The 22,073-nt window shown below is 38.0% G+C and overlaps 1 protein-coding gene across 2 annotated transcripts in view; it reads left to right on the top strand.

Annotated features, from left to right (window-relative positions):
• Positions 1–22,073, top strand: part of Glurib (Glutamate receptor IB) — a 467,146-nt gene that overhangs the window by 374,556 nt on the left and 70,517 nt on the right. The gene's annotated exons all lie outside the window — the stretch shown is intronic.

A 22,073-nucleotide genomic window follows, 5' to 3' on the forward strand; every position in this document is an offset into this window, starting at 1 on the left:
GACGAATTTGGAATTTCATAATTAGTAATTTATCGATCTTTCTGGATTTTAATTACTTCCGTTTGAAATAATATCGTTCGAAAAATTTAAACGATGTAAATATCGCAGACGAACTTTTAATGACGACTATTTCTGATCTACGTAATTCATCGGAATGCTAATCAAAGATAATCGCTAATTGTATTTATTTGCTCTGTAATCACTATTGTTGGATGCAACTCTGATAAAGTTAACCATCTGCCCAAGTTTTGAATAAAACTTTCAACGACTACAGTTCCACTCAAAATAGTATTCATGGATCAAAATAATAAAGCGATCCAGCAACTTTGATACACATTGACCACTGCGAAATAAAAGAAACCATTTATTCCTTCGATCGAAGATATCATTTTTTCAAATCGAGTCTCTCCTAAATATTCACACCGTTTGATATAAATTTTCCGCACCGACAATGAATTATCAACCGTACACTCCTTAAAAGCTGCATTAATATAACAATCCACACTACATTACAGCCCAATTGAAATTTCATCTGTAAAAAATTTCATACTTAAATTTGACACAGATACGTCATCTTGCATTGAAACGATCAGATCGATTTTCAGTCAACCACTAGTCACAAATTGCCAGATAACGAATGTTATCCACTGTCACTTTTCGCTCGTTAAATCGCGGATAATTTCGCGTTATTGTAACATCGGATATTCTGCGCTCGAAACAATGTAAACAATACGCTCTGCGCGGTAATTCTGTTCTCGATACGTCGCGCGAATTAACATCTTCGTCGAACAAAGATGTTGCGCGGATATACGCGTAAGTGATCGCGTAAACATTCCACGTATACGCCAGAACGTTGGAACAGGAAGGGAAAAAAGTATGGTGATCAATATCGGCGTACCCCCGTAATATCAGACACGACGGGGGGGAGGAAACTGTAATTTTGACAAATTACCCTCGAAATTGATCGCGGAAGAGGCAGAGAGGAAGAGCTGGAGAATCGTGGGACTCGTTTGATCGCAAAGTTCGCTATCTGTAAAGAGAATCGCGAAGCAGCGAGAGATCTCGCGCACGATACGAACTATTTGAGTTTCGGTTAAAAACGCGCGCCCCGTGTAATCGAACTGCGCTTTCGCGTTAACTTTCCCCACGGTGTTTATTTTAACAGCGCGCCGGTCCTGATTTGTTTGCACCGCGCCATGTTATACGAAATTTCAACGAGCGAAATACACTACGGAGTGCGCGTCGATTAATGTTGGAATGCGTCGTTGAATTTTATTGGCTTGCAGGAAACAGCGCGTTCCCACTGGAAAAATAAGTTTGCCCGTCAACTTTTTCTGATACGAAACGCACGCAGTGCTGGGATGCTCGCAACGCGACTCGTTCACTTTCCTGTGAAACGAATGTTGCAGAAATAATCGTAGCGGAGCTCCGAGGAGTTTGTAGCGAATCTTTTCTAGCACGCTGTCGGAATTATTTTGGAACATTTACCATTGCGTATAGTTAGAAATATTTCAACCGATTACGATCGTGGGAAGTTGAAAACATTTGAATTATTTACAATTATGTAAAGTTAGAAACATTCCAAGGCGTTTAAGATTACGCGAGAATAGAAATGTTTCAAATATTTACGATTACGTGTAAAGTTAGAAACATTTTAAAGCGTTTGTGATTATCTAAAGTTGGAAATATTTCAACGATTTACGTCCGTGTAAAGTTAGAAGTATTTTAACCGCTTACGATTGTGGGAAGTTGGAAACATTTGAGTTATTTACAATTATGTAAAGTTAGAAACATTTTAAAGCATTTGTGATTATCTAAAGTTGGAAATATTTCAACGATTTACGTCCGTGTAAAGTTAGAAGTATTTTAAAGTTGACGATTGTGTTGAGTTATGAATAATACTGTTCGAAATATTTTAAGGCATTTATTATTAAAAGGAATTAGAAATACTTTTAAAGGTAGATAATGACATCAAGAGAATGTCGTTGCAAAATATTAATACAATTTCAGAACTAGGTACGGAAAACTGGTCGTTTCGCTATTTTAATTACAAATTTTGTTTCTTATCTGTTACAAAATAAATAATTCTACAAAAGTATGCAAAGGTAGGCATCCTTCGCGAAAAATCAATGGAGAAATTTAATCGCCAAGTTTGAATCCACTATATATTTTAAGCGCAATATAATTTTCAATTGTATTTACTTCCTTATTTTACATGTAATTTATTAACGGTGAGTATAATACGAATACTTGCTTGTGCATCAAAGTTTCGGTAGCGCCGAGATATTACTATTATATCGCTATTTTTCGATGCTTCGAATTCTGATTCGATGAAAGAAAAGGCAGGTTTTTAAAAGAGTAATTTTAAAAAAGCAATATGTACTTTAGCAGAAGTAGAACACTCTTTCGCACTGTAAATAAAACTGTTCCACATCTTACTCTTTCGTAACTATGCAGTGGCACGTAAGAAACTCAGATTGCTCGTGAATAATAAACTTTGGACATGGTCTCTCGATGAAAATTAGCGTCACTCTGTTTAGTTTCTTTTTTATAATTTACCGTGTATCACAATTAGGTAAATATTTCCACGGACAGAGAAACAACAGCAGGGAAAAAGCACGTGCAGTGCGCTAAGCTCATTTTGCAGTCTCCTCTAATTATCTTCATACGTTCTACGATTAGAAAAATGTAATTTTTCAAACCCACTTTCTTAACGAGAGTGGCAAAGTTTTCAATTTGCCCTCTGTAATTGTAAAGTTGCATTTGACTGTAATCGTTGTTTCATCTTTAAAATTATCAGTCGATTATCGATTCAATTTTACGTATCGCTCGAAAAATGCTGTTGAAAATATTTGGTATCGAGAACAAGGGTATAAAAAAACAATACGAAAGGACTTTATTAAAATTCCCTTGCGTTGTTCTACTTTTTTTCTTTCGTAAAAATTCCACTTTCCTATGATTTCCAACGCTACTGTCATCCACCACACAATTCTCCAAAATTCCTCTACCGGCACACAATGCTCCTGGCAATCAAACCTCACACTTTCCCAGCGACATCCTCTCTCGCTCTAAGTGCAATAACAAAGGACCGCTTGAATATTCGCAGTTTCATAAGCCTCATCGTCCGTGTCTTTGCACTCCATGTCAGTAGCCGGGATTTCGGTAAACATTCGTTGGATGTACCTGGTGACTTTGAAATAAACTTGAAATAATTGATCAAGATCCGCTTTGTCGTTATGAATAATTTTTGTTCCGCGCAAAGTATTTTGAGAAAACTACCGAAAATTGAATACATAAGTACGAGTAAAATTAGAGTTCAATACTTTGGATATTTATTTACCAACGAGTAATAGTGTACGCAAAATGTTTGCGATAGTTGTATAACAGAAAAAAATTCCCTCAACCCTTCAGTGGTTGTAAATTTTCTCACAATTTCGGAACAAATTCTAATGAAAAGAGAGTAAGGTATACGTTAAAATATGAACCCTTGGGCACTATTGAAATAACGATCATTGAAAGAATATTATCAATACAAAAGATCGTAATTGATTTCAAATTCTTCGCAACTAATCTAAATTGAATCAAAATAATAATTTAGAATTAGATTCTGATAAAAATAAACAAAAATTTATCTACACATTTTTTACAAACACCTGCCACATTCTTCGACCAGTATTGTAATAATAAAAGTCAAGTGCAATTCACGTGAATCGAATATTTTGTCGAAAAGATATTCAATACCAATGTTCGATTTCGAGTCGAATTGTTCCCAGAAGTGCACAAGGGTTAAACGGCATAACTGCCTTCCAATTTGTCGCAATTTATCCGAATTAAAAATGTATCTCTGGAGAGAAAATCGAGGTGGTAATTTACAAGTAACACACCCTGTACACGTCTCCGGAGCGTTCTTGTGCACGTCTACCTCGTCGTTTCACCAACCCCAACGAAACGCGTCCGTCTGTACCGTCTTACGTATTCCTGGACACTTACGTCTACGTGAACGTCATACGTCTCCGGCAACGTGTTACGTATGCGGGTGTTAATGCGTTTCAGCGCTCGTAGATCGTGTGCACGCACACAGGAACGTCCACTCGCACAGTCACAAACATACAAACACACATGCGCGTACATACTCTCAAACACGCTTAAACACGTAGATATACACGTGTCCACGAACATACCTACGCGCGCGTACACACTCACACAGACACAAACACAGACACAGACACAAACACAGACACAGACAGACACACACACGCACACACGCACGCACACACACACACACACACACACACACACACACACACACACACACACACACACACACACACACACACACACACACACGTGTTTCGAATACGTGATTGTCGAGACGTACTGACGCGCGCTCGCGTACTCTCACGAGATCAAGATTGATAGGCTACGAGTCGCAACACGTACGGAGCATCCACTTAGCGGTGCATTATCCCGATGAGAATGCGTACAGACTGGATCTTACCTAATGCAGCGGCTGCAATCCTGATAATGGCAGCCACTTGTCCGCGAAGGTGCTGGGCGTGAACTCAGGCTAATCGGCAATTTCGAGTGGCTGACTTTGTTTCGAGAGACCGATTGCCAGGGACGATAGTAGACCTGTGTAACGGTCGGTCCATCGCGACGAAGGACCCTCGCCCGAGTGGAAGTAGTCTGCAACGTCTGCGAGTCTTCCATTGTCTGAGACCAGGGCCGCCTCGCGGAGATACGCAGGTTACTCGCTCCACATAGATGGCTAATCAACGGGCCAGCATTCCGATCGATCGGGTGAACTTTCAAACTTTATTTTCAATTTTTTCACGCAAAAAGATCCCGATGCTCGGAACGATTATAAACTCGAGGTAAGAGGAACACGGTTTCTGGGAGTTAGAACAGTCTTGACTGCACGATTTGTGTAACTTTTTATTTACTTCCGCGCGTAACCGAAAACTGTTTACGGATCGTTTCGTGCTAGCATGTATTCATACGATGTTAGAAATTAGATTGTGGAGTGCAAATATGGTAAACGTTGATTAAGAGATTTACGAGAACGAAAACCGAAGGAGCGAAAATTACGAACAAATACGACTAAATTCTCTTGTTACGTCAATTGACATTTACTTGTGTAATATTTTTACAATCCTTCGAAATAATTCTGCTATCCAGTTATCTTTTCTTCTTTCGTTTTGTAATAAGACGTGCTCCGATTATTGTAACAAATATAATACGATTATTGAAATTTTTGTTTCCCTTGGACCACTTTCCGACGAGGAGCGATTTTGAAAATGTTTGCACAAGGGCGGCTCGTATCCACGCGTCGCTCCTGTCTGAATTCAGTAGAAAGTGCCCGCACTGTGTCAGACGATATTCCTCGAATGTGCATAAAGTGAATCCTCGTTCCGATTTCCTCGAACCAAAGAAGTACATCGAGACTGTTCCATTCTCCATGGCATATATTCGTTTCCAGAGTTGGCGTATCTTGTAACTTCGAATCGTAAGCGTTTTCATCAATTGTGGTAACTTTGTTCGACACCGTGACGTATTATTCCGTGTCACAATTACGTCGTTTCTATTGCAAAATAAATAAAATAAGACCGATCGTCACTTGAAACTGTGAGCCTGAAAATGCATCGGTTTGTTAAACACTGTTTCGGAAGAGATCGATGGTAACAATTCCCGAAATTTTCACCACGTGTACCCAGTGGTGGTTAAAACCAATTACCACAGTTTACAGTTATTTAATCGAACGCCGTCAAAATAAAAATTACACCTACACGTGCAACGTTCCGTGTATCTCGATTCCCACGAAAAATGTGAACAAAAGTAGTTGTTTAGCAATTGTACGCGAAATGCAACGCCACTTGGCCAGATTATTTCTATCGTGAACCAAGATACATAGGGCTGGACCAACTGTGTGTATGTTTGTTTTACGCTGGGTTTTGTAAATATCCAGAAAAACGGAATAATGCGAATTCAGTGATCCAAAAAAAGGAATATTAGCATGGAAATTTGTAGAACGGCGCAGCAGGCTCGAGCCCCGCTCGCCGCGTTCGTTTGTGAGTTCGATGAAAAACGCATTCCGTGTTTACTAAAAACAGATAATAGAAAGCATTCGAGGGACAAAAGCGGTTCAGAATTTATTTCATCGAGTAAGGACGTACAATACCATTATTACAAAGCACGGCGAATCCTGGAATATCGGAACGCATTTTGCATCGTGTAAAAACTATTATCGTTTGACAATATAAATAAAAACTATTATCGTTGAATAATAGAAACGAAATGTAAAATCTGTTATTGCTAGATAATATAAATAAAATGTAAAAACTATTACGGTTGAATAATATTTTCAATGAGAATTTTGTTAGTCGACGTACACACGTGTACAGTAAACATTTCTGCATTGAATTATTAGAATCGATTATTGCTTAAAACGTATTGTTCATTGTTCGATAAAGAATTTTAAAAAATCTATAAATCTTAGTATTATTGGTTTTTCTGCCGTTTGAATAATTCCAACAGCGCTTAATGTTTTGAGTCTTATTAACGATCGCAATTTATATTTTAAATTACAACGTATTGCAGACACTCGTGTACGCAGAAAACTACTCGAATTTAATCGAATTTTAATTAAACGAATGTTTACTCGCAATTTGAAGTACATACATTTTTACAAACTTTCAAATAAATTCCTCCGGTACTTGTCACACCCCTCGACAATGTTTCAATGACGTCAATCGTAAATTTTTTTCTTCCAAAATGTACGTTACGAATATCGTCGAAAAATACAAAAGAGTCATTATGATAATACGTGGGTATATTTTTGTCACGATAAGAGCAATATACAGAAAATCGATCAGTTAAGTACGAATCATAAATTTTAATCCACTAACGTTTCAACAATATTATTACTGGTTCTCTTCGAGATACATTACAATTATTGTACATGTGAGAAAATCGTATGGAATGTCGCAACTTTCGATAAACGTTTAAATAATGATTCCGAATATTAAGATCTAAACGCGTACACGAAAAATTACCTAGTAATATGTATGGTCAATAACAATGTAAACGAATACATTATTGGAAATATACGAAACGAAGATGCGATACTTTTATCATGAAATAAATGCATGTACCAGAATTTATATATTATAAAGTATAACACGACGGAAAGTCATTTTTTCACACATAAAAACACAATTTTAATGTATCCCGAAGAGGACCAATAATAAGGACCAATAAGCTCGAAGCTTTGATGAAATAAAATTTAAGATTCGTACTTAACGAAGATATTTTTACTTCACTTACCGCCAAACAAACATATTCACACACTTATCAAGATAAATAAAGAGCAAAGAGATAAATAAAGAGCATTCCACAATCGTGAATGTAAAATAGTTTTTAATGGAGCTCTGGATCTCCTCTTTTTATCCTAACTGTCGTCACGATCGTCGTTTAACGTTTAATAAAGATACTGGAAAATAACTCAACGATGAGTTTCTATTCTTGAGTTTCCTCGACGCGTAAACATATCGGGCAGCCTCATCCATTTCCGCGTGTCGAACGTAAGCCCGTAATTGTGGTTGATTCATCGCGGCGACCGTTCTTCATTATCACTGAAATTGTCCCGGAACAGTTTACATTATCCGAGCTGCACAACTTCGACCACGATCGACTGGCTTCTTCGAATCGTTGGGCGTGTAAATATTAGGATGCACCACACCGAATTCCCAATATTAGCCCAGTTAAATATATTCGATGTACCAGTTGAAGATTGACCGTGATTAATAAAGCAAGCATAAAGTAATTTATTCATTACAATATTTACCGTTTAGAACAGTTCCTTGCTCTCCAATTTGATTCCATTATTTACGTAAGAGAAAAATACGTTGTCGGCAGAATTCCAATTCTTTCGTCGTGTGAAATTAAACTGCAACACAGTGCAATCTAAGCAAGTGGAAACATTGATTTAGCGAACGATGAACAAAGTTTTTATTTCCATCAACGAATGAAAGATAAAGGACTTTTGACGGATTGTTTGTTCGATAAAAATTATAATCCTAATTGTATCCTACGTGAATTTTGCAAATAACTAGTTTCGGTCATTTTTATTCGTTTATTATTTAAATAAAATTCTGTCTGTCTCTGAACGTGACTCTTATGGAAAGTATCGGTGATCAGATACATCTTATTTAAAAAATTTCAATCTAAAGAACGAACCACAAGGAAGATCAAAATTTCAGACAAAGATCAATTGACAATTATAATAGACACTATTCCTTGAAGAACTCGAGCTTTTGCAGGAGATTTGAGAGATTGTGACAAATTCTTGACAGCTAGCCATAATAGGGAAGATGGAAAAATTGGCCAAAACGGTTGCAATTGAAAATCTTGCAAATTCTCAGGAGCCTCGAAGGTCTCGAATTTCTTGAAATTGTTAAAGATCTTGGTATCGAAAATTGTCAAAATGAACATTTATTTAAAATATTGCCTTTTCGTCCAATTCTATAAAATAAACACAAACATGTTCTTCGATATTGCATCGATTCCAAGTAAATACATAGTGTCATAATTGTTGAAAGTTTAAAAGTTTTCACGACTGTCGAAGCTTTCGAAATTCTCAAGAATGTCGGAGCTTTCGAAATTATCACGACTGTCGGAGCTTTCGAAATTTTCACGACATTCCAAATATTCAAGACTTTCGAAATATTCAAGCGTTCGAAAATATTCAAGGCTTTACAAATACGTAAGAGTTCCAAGATTTCCAAGTCCATTCCGTGATCCGAAACCTCGGGGTATCCGACTTGCCGGAAAATTTTCAAGCGAGAGTATTCGAACGCACTATCGGTGGCATCTTCCCTTTATCCTCGACCTTTATTATTTACCTCGGTGGCGGTGTCATTGAACAACGACGTGTCAAACGTGAGTCAATAAATGCCGCGGAAATAAAAGAACCGAGCGACAAAGCGTAACTCGCGATAGGCGGGACACGTCGACGGCGAATTATCCACTGTGGCAGATCAAACACAGTCTTGTAAGAGCGTTTCACACCCTTCTGGTCCGTGTCTGCGATACCAGAAAGGCGTCTGTCCCTTCCATGCTCGCGGACGTGTATCGTCCCTGGAACGATGTTAAATCGATCGAGTCCAGCTTTGTCCGCATGATCGCTCAAGGGTGCTCGTTGGTCGCGGGACAAAAACTATGGGGGAGAGAGAGAGAGAGAGAGAGAGAGAGAGAGAGTGAGAACGAGAGAGTGGAAGAGGAGACGGAACGTAAATTTTTCAAGCGCTGGAAAAAATGAACGCAACGAGTTCGAAGGGAAAAGGAGACCTCGATGAGAACGAAGTCTCGTATCTCGGCTCCTGATTCGAATTTCCTTCGATTTATCGTCCCATGAGAAACGACAGGCTTTCAAAGAAAATCGTTTTAATAACGCGCCGGAACGAATACGGTGTTTTGAGTAATGCGAATCGGTAAATTTGTTTTCGCACCCGCGTGAAATTACATTCTTCCCCCTACCACCGATCGAAGTACACTTCCTCGGTGAAGGTAGTTTCGGAAATAGCCTTCGATGAAAAAAGAGACTTTTAGGAACCGTGGGAGCGATTTTCGCTACTTTACAGCCGATCTTATAGCTTTCTGTTCGGGATGTTTGTAACAAATTGTTCTGTTACGGGACAATTTTTCAGACAAAAGGTGCACGGTAAAGAAGAGGTCAATACGCGACGGTAACAGGTTTTTTTCCTAGATAGAGATACTTCGGTGAAATACATCGAGGTTAGCTTGGTAACAGCACTTTAGCTGTACCTTGCCTCTTTTGCACAATTGTCGATAAATCTTGCCTGTTTATCCCCTTCCCTGACTTTTCCTTATCTCGTTTAATGTCAAATCTTAACCGAAAGGACCAAATGTGGCAGTTGAAAATAATTGATCGTTGATCGAGTGAATCGTTGCAACGTTGCTCCATTGGCGTTCAGGATTTATACAATCGAAAACAATATTTTTTTATTTGTATTAAATTCGACTCGAAGGACCAAACGTTTCGTGTCAATATATTGTGTTCGATGTAACATTTGATACGAGTTACGCGCCAAATTAATGTGGCACGAGTGACGAATAGGGATTACTAAATTGTTCGCAATCTGCAATAGTAATGGTTTATCGAAACTTAATACGAATACAATTTAAACAAAGTTTTCGAAGGAATAAACGCGAAAACAGACTAACGAGCAAGCGGTTTGAGCGATCGTTGTCGAGGATGTGACGAAGGTAGATCTCGTTAGGGTAGATGGCTATTGAGGAACTTTGAAGGTATTCTGGATGGTTAATGTGGAGCTATCGACGATGATCTTGTTAGATTTTATATGTTTGCTTGTAGGCTCTTGTCGTGTCTAATTGATGGAGGAGTCCAAACCGATAAGAACAAAATTGGGAGAGGTAAATAAAGAATTTGAAGAGAATGTAGGTTTGGGCATTTAGGAAAAATAGGAACTATTGGAAGGAGTCGTGGGAGCAAAAAATTAGGTTAAGGGATATGTGAGTGAGAAGAAGAAGGAAAGAGAGGGAAAACATTGTAAATAAGGCAGATAATACAATTAAATCACTTTTATTGTAACGTTTTACTCGAGTCTCCTCCTTCAAGTGTGTTCGGAACGATTTAAAATACCTAATAAAATTAGCTCTGAGCCAGGATACAGGCATAATAGATTCGACCATCCTTACATCGGTCGACAGTTATAAATTAGCTCAACAAAGTTTCACCTTCACCAGATCTTTGACAACCATTTATCTTAATCAGATCTTTGACACGTCCTTTCAGAAAATTTTCGTCAACCATTTAATACCGCATCTTCAACTATTTTCATCAGATCCTCAACAATCGTTTACCTTCACCAGGTCTTCGGTGACCATCTGTCTTCTCTAAAACCTCCATAATCATATACCTTCACGTTCTACATAAATTGTATTTTCTTCAATCGAAACTGGTTTATCGAAATAAACCGTTCTTACTACATATTGGATAACAATTTCTTCGTTTATCGGTCATGCAACATTAATTTCGCACGTAACACATATGAAATATTATATTGGACAAAAAACATTTGACCTTTCGAGCTGGATTTGAGATGAAACGTTTAATACGTTGATTCGAATTTGACGCAAATCAAAGAGTATCGTTTTCTGTAAATCTTGTACACCGGTAGAGCAACGAAAAGGGTTTGCGCGTCGCGACGATTCACTTGATCAACGATTAATTACTTTCGATTGCAATGCGACCAGGTTACGCGATGTGAAATTTGCTCCCAAGTCAATGCAGCGAAAAACAATTAACCTGGCTCGCTGGAAAGTAATTTCGCCGAAACGTGAAAAAGAATCACACGAATCCGAACCCGATGCGATCGCTCCCTAAATCACTCAACTCAGGGAACTCGAAACCAACGATCCGAGGGTCGTTGAACACAATACAGTCAATCACAGCGTCCATAGGACGTTCCACAGATAAGCACCGTGGTCGTGAAAACCGATACCGAAAACCACAGGGTCATGCGAGTCGATACTGACGGGATGCCAAGCACCCTGACGACTTCGAAGCCGTAAGACTCGATGTTGACGACCTTGGGGACCTGAGTACCGATATCGATAATCTCGGAAGGTCTGAGTAACGGTCACTGCGACCTTCGATTCGTGGGACGTAATTGGACCGCATAAAAGTTGCTGGAGATAGCGATGGGATTGATAGCAGTGTCGATGACGCTTTAACAATGGGACACCAAAGTACTTAATAGGAGGTCCTCAAATGTATCGAAGAATTGGATATTTGGTACCAATTTCCGATAATGATAATTTTATAACATAAACTGAATCGATATCAATATTGTGTACCATCCAGCAAGCATGTACACTGATATAAATGTATCAAGAGTAATGAGATCGTCTACAATCATACATACCTATATATATATATATATATATAGAATTTCCATATATATTTCCACATATATATATGGAATTTAACAACATTTCCAAGAATCCGCCGAATAAGAATACGTCCTCGGCTATCATGTGCTCCTGATACCAGTCTCGAAATCGACGAAAATTTTAGCAAAAGTTCAGAAATTCATTCGAAAGTCCCGCAAAATTTTGATTCGCGGAAATTCTTGGAATTTGACGTCATTTCTAAGAATCCGCGGAATAACAATACCTCCTCGGCTGTCATGTGCTCCTGATACCAAAGTCTCGAAATCGACGAAAATTTTAGCGAAAGTTCAGATATTAATTCGAAACTTCCGCAAAATTTCGATTTGCGGAAATTCTTGGAATTTGACGTCATTTCTGAGAATCCGCGGAATAAGAATACCTCCTCGACTGTCATGTGCTCCTGATACCAAAGTCTCGAAATCGACGAACATTTTAGCGAAAGTTCAGATATTAATTCGAAAGTCCCGCAAAATTTTAATTCGCGGAAATTCTTGGAATTTGACGTCATTTCTAAGAATTCGCGGAATAAGAATACCTCCTCGACTGTCATGTGCTCCTGATACCAAAGTCTCGAAATCGACGAAAATTTTAGCAAAAGTTCAGATATTAATTCGAAACTTCCGCAAAATTTCGATTTGCGGAAATTCTTGGAATTTGACGTCATTTCTGAGAATCCGCGGAATAAGAATACCTCCTCGACTGTCATGTGCTCCTGATACCAAAGTCTCGAAATCGACGAACATTTTAGCGAAAGTTCAGATATTAATTCGAAAGTCCCGCAAAATTTTAATTCGCGGAAATTCTTGGAATTTGACGTCATTTCTAAGAATTCGCGGAATAAGAATACCTCCTCGACTGTCATGTGCTCCTGATACCAAAGTCTCGAAATCGACGAAAATTTTAGCGAAAGTTCAGATATTAATTCGAAAGTCCCGCAAAATTTTAATTCGCGGAAATTCTTGGAATTTGACGTCATTTCTAAGAATCCGCGGAATAAGAATACCTCCTCGACTGTCATGTGCTCCTGATACCAAAGTCTCGAAATCGACGAACATTTTAGCGAAAGTTCAGATATTAATTCGAAAGTCCCGCAAAATTTTAATTCGCGGAAATTCTTGGAATTTGACGTCATTTCTAAGAATTCGCGGAATAAGAATACCTCCTCGACTGTCATGTGCTCCTGATACCAAAGTCTCGAAATCGACGAAAATTTTAGCGAAAGTTCAGATATTAATTCGAAAGTCCCGCAAAATTTTAATTCGCGGAAATTCTTGGAATTTGACGTCATTTCTAAGAATCCGCGGAATAAGAATACCTCCTCGGCTATCATGTGCTCCTGATACCAAAGTCTCGAAATCGACGAAAATTTTAGCGAAAGTTCAGAAATTCATTCGAAACTTCCGCAAAATTTCGATTTGCGGAAATTCTTGGAATTTGACGTCATTTCTGAGAATCCGCGGAATAAGAATACCTCCTCGGCTATCATGTGCTCCTGATACCAAAATCCCGAAATCGAACCTCTTCTGAAATTTTGCCCGATTTGCAGGTGTTCGTATCAGGAGAACATGATCTCCGCGGAAGTATGCATTATTCATAGATTCTTGGATATGACGCCATTTCCAAAAAATCCTGGAAGTTGGAACTTACAACACTCCTCTTTTGACTTAATATTCAGGATCGGGTGGAAATGGAAACGGGAGCAACGTAGGAGAAGAAAAATGCTATTCGTGATATACTCAATGAATTTATTGAAATGCATTAGAGTTACATTCGTATTTTTACATTTGACAAAAGTATTCAATCTTCTATGCGTCTTACAATAATGTTTATGATTAAGTATTCAATTGTTTCTTATATATTAACTAACTATTCTAAATTCGCAGCCAATTAGCTCGGTACTACCCGCGACGAAAAATGATTGTTCGTCGCGAGTAATACCGATTACCAGGTCTCACCACGTGGAGGTTGCTGCGAGCGGAGACCCGGAGGGAGATAGATGGAATCAAAGTTCCATCGATCTCCCTCGACCCGCAATACAAACGAAATTACTAAAGCGAGGAGATGGAAGGAATTAAAGTTCCTTCGATCTTCTCGTTTAGTTCTGCCAAGAAATTTGTCATTGTCGAACAAAATGAGGCAAAATTGGGAAGGACGCGACACGAACCGTGCAGTTGGTCCTACTAGGTCTATCCCGTTTCCCCTCCGTGGTTCCGATTCCAGAGAAAACGAACGACGCCTACCACTCCCCTAGAGGAGTGCCCCGTTTCTCCATCTTTACGACGAGAGGGTCTTATTTTGGAGGCTTTCGCAGGGACCGGCAAAAATGCCTGCTCCTGTGCTCGCAACATGCCCCCTCTGGAAGCGGACACACCGGAAGGGACGGCGATAGACCGTTCGGACTACTTACACGGCCGGCCACTTGCTTGTACAAGAAGCAGTGGTGACCGGACCGAGGAACGAGGAAGCGAGCAAAATTAAGCTAAAGATTGGATAATTGCTTGGCAGATCACAGCCTTAAAACTAACTTATTCTAACTGCAGAGATAGAAGGAATCAATGTTCCTTCGATCTCCTCGTTTAATTCTGCCGAGCAATTACATTATGGAAAAATTAGGCAAAATTGGGAAATACGCGACACGAACCGTGGAGTTGCTCCTACTAGGTCGGTCCCGTTTCCCCTCAGTGGGCCCGATTCTCAAGGATATGCGCGACGCCGTCCACTCATATAGAGTGCCCCGTTTCTCCCAACTCCGCGTCAGGAGCCACGCAGAGCGTGGACCTGACTCACGGAGGATGACGAAGAGAGGGTCTTGTGGCACAAGGGCTTCCACAGGGACCGGTGCGAACACCTGCCCCTGTGTTCACAGCATATTCTCTCTCAAAGCGGACGCACCAGAAGAGACGGCGATCGAGCGTTCGGTCCACCTCCACGGCCGGTCACTTGCTTATGCAACAAGCAGAGGTGGCCGGACTGAGATACGAGCAAGCGAGCAAAAAGAAGCTAAAGATTGGATAATTGCTCGGCAGATCACAGATATTCGTACATGGTGACCTTAAAACTAACTTAGTCTATACTTAGAATTAACAATCCCGCGGGGGATGCAATACATCAGTCCTCTTCGTTCTTCGTTCTTCGTTTTCCGATACATCTAAGAGAATGTATCTAAGAGAAACCTAAGAGAAACCTAAAGTCATGACATAATAGAAAGTAGAAATGAATTTGGTTAGTGGAAAAAAATAAACATGTCAAAACAAGTAGAAATTAAAATCAGAGTACAAATGAAATGAATTAGACAAAGAAATAATTAAAAAAAAAAAGAAAGGATTGAGAGAGTGGTCGCCAGTACTGACCACCGCCTACCGGCGGCCAGTACCGGTTACCAAGGTGGGGGTCCCCCTTCCATAAACCTAAAACGAAGAGATCCGTCCACCTCGGAGCCTCCAGGAAGAATGAAATTTTAAACAACCGGGGGCTCCTTATATACCCTCCCCAAGGTGACTTACCGTTTCTTCCATTGTCTTTGTTCGATCTAATCGAATATTTCAACGAATTGATGGCTTTCTAGCCATTATTTATACTAGAACATTGTTAATAATTGTTTAATCTACGGTCCTACGACGGTTGTTAATAAACATGATAAATAAACATCAAGATATTACGAAATCTACGAAGGCGAACGGTTTCGGTGAATGTTTGTTCATTTCCGCGATTGTTACTAACATTTATGCATGTTTCCAATATTGATCGAACAGTGTGCATCTTATTTATGTATGGCAATTAATTAAGAAACATATAGAAATTGATTTTGATCGAGGCTCGATGTTTAAACATGTTTCTTAATGTTTCAAAGCATGGAAAGTAACAATTGTTTATTAGATACATTAATTTAACATTTGTTTAATTCTTATAATTTACACAATACGCGTAGAAGTTGTGTTTTTTACATAAAAGTGCCGAAATTCAATTAATCGCTTTTTTAAATAGAAAAATTATCGCGATGAAGACTGGTGAATCGATAATCGATACCTGTAGCCTTGAAAATGTCTGTTGGATCTCAGCGAAAAATTCCTTCGCGAACAAAGAATATTTCAATGAAATGATATTTTAAGCCATTATTTTTACTAGGACATTGTTAATAATTGTCTAAAGTATGGTCCTACGACGGTTGTTAATAAATGTGATAATTAAACATTAAGATATTGCGAAATTTGTGAAGACGAACGGTATCAGTGAATGTTTCTCCATTTCCGCGATTGATATTAACGTTTACGCATGTTACAAATATTAATCGATACATTATGCATCGTAACCGAAGTAATTTCGATATAAAAATTTTGCATTCTCATGTCCTCTCTCGTATTTGTTTCACAAAGTACTTTCTTTCCTTTATAATTTGAGAGCCACAATTTCAAGTCTCGAAGTCTTCTGCTTTGATTAAGACACAAATTAATTTCTTTTCGCGGCCGGCATCCTTGATAAAACAATGTTAAATCTATCGAGACCGGCTTTACTTGTCTTCTTGAGCAAGGGTAATCGTCTGTCGGCGGATACGAAGCCAATGAAAGTGTCTACCCTCTGGAGGTGAAAGAAAGAGCCAACGAAAAGACACGAGATAGACAGAGACGGCAAAGGGAGTATTAAGATAATCCTCGAGTGTTGAAACGCCTCATCCCATCTTCGTCAACGTTTCCGCACGTCGTAAGATCTCTTTTCATTTCCCCGACTTACTTATACAAAAGGCGTCGACCCATGTAATAAACTTACATTTAAGAATACATTTATCAATGTTCATAGTCGAAAAACACGTAGAACAAATTGAGCGTACGGTTGGAGATTCGAATCAACGAAATCACTATGCGTACGCAAATAAATCGTATTCGATATTGCTATATTATAATATTCCACAACGAACTTATTAAATGCAAATTTCCTCTTCGTCTCCATTCTTTTCTTACGGAATAAAATTATCTGGAATACGTTTAACCGCTTGGGATAATAAAATTGTTGAACTTCGATTCGATTTGAAATTGTGTATTTTCTTGGAATAAAATTTATCCAAGGGACCAGATATCGATTTTTCCTGGTCGAGTGAAATAAAATTACCAATGTCGTCCAAGATACGGCACGACAAATCCATAAATAATCGCTAAAGTTTATCAGCAGGTAAACGTTATTTTATCGAGTACGAAGCACTTAAAATCGTTTCAAACTGTTGTTGACGAATCGAAACCCCGTATATCGTTAACTCACACGATCGCAAATAAATAATACAACATATTTCACTCTGACACGCGACAAATTGTTTCGAGACGAAAATACATCGAGTAAATAAAAATCGACAGATGGAAACCGAACGCACGAACAAATATTAAAAAATAGAATAAAAAACGAAGTGGGGAAATAATATTTTCCATCTACCGCGATAACTTTTGTCGTCGGCGAGAAATTGGTTATGAACTGAACGACACGTCGTACATGTTCGAAAATTCTGAATAACATTTTTAGCAATTTAATACGTTTTTATCGTTGGCGCATAATCCAACGATAACGTCGTAAAGAGATTAGTCGATTTTTTAACCGATGAAGACTTGGACTAATTTTGTGGGAAAATGAAACGTAAATAGTATAATTAATATTTGCTATATTCGATACTTACTTCGGACTCCTTTCCAACAATGTATCCTTGTTTTATTTACCTGTGGAAGAAACAACCAATCTATTCGAATGATACATTGATCGTGTCATTTGTTATCGCTGAAACTAAATTGCTATTATTCAATTACATATACGAAAACACGTTCAATTATTCTCATGGAATATCTAATATTTTATTTTATAATTAATAACAGGGTTGAACTCCAATTTAAACAATGTTACAGTATATATGGTACAAGGTCAACGATTATTTATAAAACTAAAGGTTACATGTTCCACGATAAAAAGACAAACTTGCGAAAAACTCATTATACACCCTTATTAACCTACATACGTATATCCTTCATGATACTCTGGAACTTCTGTCCGACAACTTTACACGATGAGAATTACCTTATGCATGAGTTAATTTGGAAAGACAATATGTAAAAACAACTGACCGCGGGAAAGATAATTTAACGTGTTAAAATTTTTACGAAGAGATGAAAAAATTCAATAGAGAAAGTCTGACGCAAGCACGTGTTTAAATATTTTTACATTTTGAACGTTCCAACCTCGCTCTACCGTGGTACTTTTCGGTAATAATCAAGAGGAACATAATTTCGTTCTACGGTGAGAAGGTAATTACACACACTTACGTCGATCGATCAATTTGATTAACGAGGTTGGAAAGCTTAATTCGAATTTGCATCTTACGAGCACCCATTGAATTTTTGATAAAAAGATCCTCGACGATTGTTGCCGATGTTTTCGGTCAACAGAGACATTAGATTACAAGTTTCCTTCGAAGCGACAGTACTCCATCCCCACCCACCTCGTCGTTCCTAATTCTCTACCGAAGTCCAATTATTCTACGTCGATGCTCGATCACAAAATTAATAATCGAAGCAATTTAATAATCGCCAGTGCAGATCCCAGCGACGAACTCCGTTCCCGTGAGATGCGATCGATCGGTATCTGGCCAACCATCGTTCGGTCAGCGTGTAATATGCACCTGTACGCTGAAAACACGTAAACACGTACGAGAATCATACGGACGCGCGCACGTTTACGTACGTATGTACACCCATGCTCAAAAGTCACGAGACACTTATCCGTTTCGACAAATTTTGACTGTCGAACACCAGGGAATAATTTCATTTTTGTACACGAGAAACGTACAGGGGCTGATATGCAAAGACTATTTACAGGAAATAAAAAATGAGATATTGTAATAGAACGAACATTCCAATCGTGGGAATTTATCGATCGAGAAACTCTTAGACGAGTGAAATCGAAAAATGAGAGAAAGATGTCCAAAATTGCAAACAGAGCTGTAGAACATTCTACGAGAAGTTATAAGAGAAACTAATCGCTAGGATGACAAAATTAGTAGAAACGGTAGTTGGAGCAGAGCGGTGTTTACATAGATGAAAGATTTAATTATTGGTTAAGATGTTGGTAAAAATTTGTGCAAATTATTACGCATATTTTTCATTCGTAGCTAATACGCGATGTGAAATATAAAAATAATAAAAAAATAATAATTTCTATGAAGAACAATTGTTTTCAACGACTTGTACTATTGTTCCAGATCGGTGTTTCTTGTGAATAATCTTTGCAACTCTTCGTTGTGTATCTGTCTCGTGCATAAAAATAAAATTATTCCCTATTGTTCAACGATCGAAATTTGTCAAAATCGATGAATGTCCTGTAACTTTTGAGCGAGGGTGTATTTATACATACGTGCTCGGTGAAATTTCACGGCGACGACGGTGCCGCCCTTTCTAATAACAGAATACAAAAACAAGTTTCACGTGGCAAACCGCGTAACTGGCCACCTTTCGCGCGTCCAATCGAGGACGGGCTCGATTTAATTTCCCGGTTGCACAAAGCATAATCACGACGATGAAATCGCGACCGAGAATCTATGGGCCGGGAGGGCTCGCTCAATTTCTTTCGAGCCGGACGAAGCTTGGTTCGTTACGGATGATTGTACGTTTATCGTAAACTTTCGCCATAACGGTATCGGTAATCAAAAATAAAATCCACGTGCGAAGTTATGGGAGAATTTCAGAAAGGGGCGTGGTCTCTTTCGAAATGCCAACATTTATAAAAGGGAAAGTTTCTCGACGAACGAGGCCCAACGTAATAAATATCTTTTTGTCTCGTGTGATTCGATTCTTGCGGAATCCTGTTAAATTTAAATAATTTGTCTCTTTCTCTAATGCCAAATCCGATTCTCTTTCGTCAACTTTGTAAACTTTTAAAAGTAATTTTTTTCTACGTTCCGTACATACTAAAACTCATTTCTTAAATTTGTTCATATAAAAGTAGAATCTGTCCCCCTTTGGTTACGCTACTGTGCAATCCTAGCCAAAATGCCAAAATTCTACAATACCTTGCTGGTCATTGCGAATTCCAGGGTTTGCCAACATTGCAGCTGGCTTCATCAGCGGTCTGTTAACACCCTGACACTCGTGTGCACAGTTGATACCGATGCACCTTGTCGTCGATTCATGTATTCAACCTTTTCGCGGATAAATTGATCAAAGGTGCGAACAACCTTTGCGCTGAATTAAGTTCGCGATATATTTTTCAACAATTACACTCGAGTATAGATACGCGTAGAAATAAAATACAGAAGTAAAAGTTTTGGAGAGTTCTCCAGAAAATTCGAAAATTTTATATACTCGACGGAGTCACCAATTCGAGTATCTGCAATGATATTGTAGTTCACGTGTACTCAAGTGCAGCAGTTAAGAGGTTAAGGTATCATAAGCTGAAAAAGCTCCTTGGTTCGTCGTTACTTGTTCTCGAGCAGACAACTACGTCGGATTTGTTGAGGCCACGTGATTGGGTTTACTCTGTGTCCACGAGAACCGTGTCGTTCGAACATTCAGAATTCGTCTATATTTTCAAGGACTTGGATACAATTGGAAAATATCGGCTAACTTTCTCCAAGAAATGGTCCAGCGGTACCATTCTCAATGGAACTCGACGCATCGTGGACGAAAATACTAGTGGTAATATCACGAGACTGTTTCCTCCAGCAAAGAGTTTTCCGTGCAACGTACTTTCTTAGTATTCTTGTAGAACGATTGCATTCGGTTTTGTATACGTTACGTAACGAGGAAACAGTATTCCTTCACGCATGGTGAAAAGGAGCTTGAACTTGGTCAAATCGAATCAAGTTGGATGTAAAATGATCAAAGCATCGCCAGACTACTATAGGAATATTTTATAAATGTTACTTGAATATTACGCGAGTACTACGAAAATAGTGGTAATATTATAATAATAATTACTATACGAGTATTACGAAAATAGTAGTAATATTATAATAATAATTACTATACGAATACTGTATACGAATACTATGCAAATACACACACGGAAATTCGAACAAATACATTGCATTCTTTAATCGTTTCAAATTTCCTTACTATTGTTATATACACAAGGTCTCCCACATAACTGGAACAAGTTGTATCTTCAAAGTAAAATTGAATAATATCGAATGATGCATAATTTGGAAATAATTTTATGCATTTTTGTGCATTGATGCAGTAAGAAAATGCAAGTACACCGTTTTCTTAAAAAAACCTTTTCATTGTGGCTGAACAAATCAATGCAGTTTTTAAAATTCTATAAAATATATTAAGGTTTTTAAGTCTCGAATTTGGTAGTTCAAAAATAATTACGGTTAAAGTTTACTAAATTATTTCGGTATATCTGGAAATGTCATTGTAGAAGGAACGTACGAGGATTATGGTACATATATACGTCAACGCTGGTATCACAAATTCATCATTTGGGTAAAGGTGGTTTTGGCACATCCTGTTTTGGATTAATTGAATTCTAATTTGGAGAACTATGTATACATTCGTTGTTTTCGGTTAGGGATATAGCATATATTTCGGGATATGGCATTGCAGCATCAGAACCATTCTGTTTACATGTGCCGAATAAAATGAAACATATCCACTCCTTTACTATTCATAAGTGCAATCATTTTTAACCATTGAGTTACTAGAACATAGTAAATCTTATATCGATTAACATTAATAGAGAATTCGTGATTACAGAATATTGTACCAAGTAGTTTATAATGTACAATAGTAATATACAAGAATATTGTGACGAAAATATATCAATAACTAGAAATGTAACTTAGCAAACTTTTAACCGTAATGACATTCAAACTTCTAAATTGCTAAATTATCATAAATAATTAGGTTTTTATTATTATTGAATTATTGTTTTATATTATTTAAAATAATACTAGGTTTACGAACTACGAACCTTGGTAACATTTTATAGATATCCCAAAATTGCATCGATTGGTTCGGTTAATATTATTGGATTGTTCGGAATGTCGTTTCGTTTCTTTTGGTGAAAATGAGACACGATTGTTTTAGAGTGTATAAACATTTTATTAAATT

The sequence above is a fragment of the Ptiloglossa arizonensis genome, chromosome 6, assembly GCF_051014685.1.
Source record: "Ptiloglossa arizonensis isolate GNS036 chromosome 6, iyPtiAriz1_principal, whole genome shotgun sequence".
NCBI lineage: Eukaryota > Metazoa > Arthropoda > Insecta > Hymenoptera > Colletidae > Ptiloglossa > Ptiloglossa arizonensis.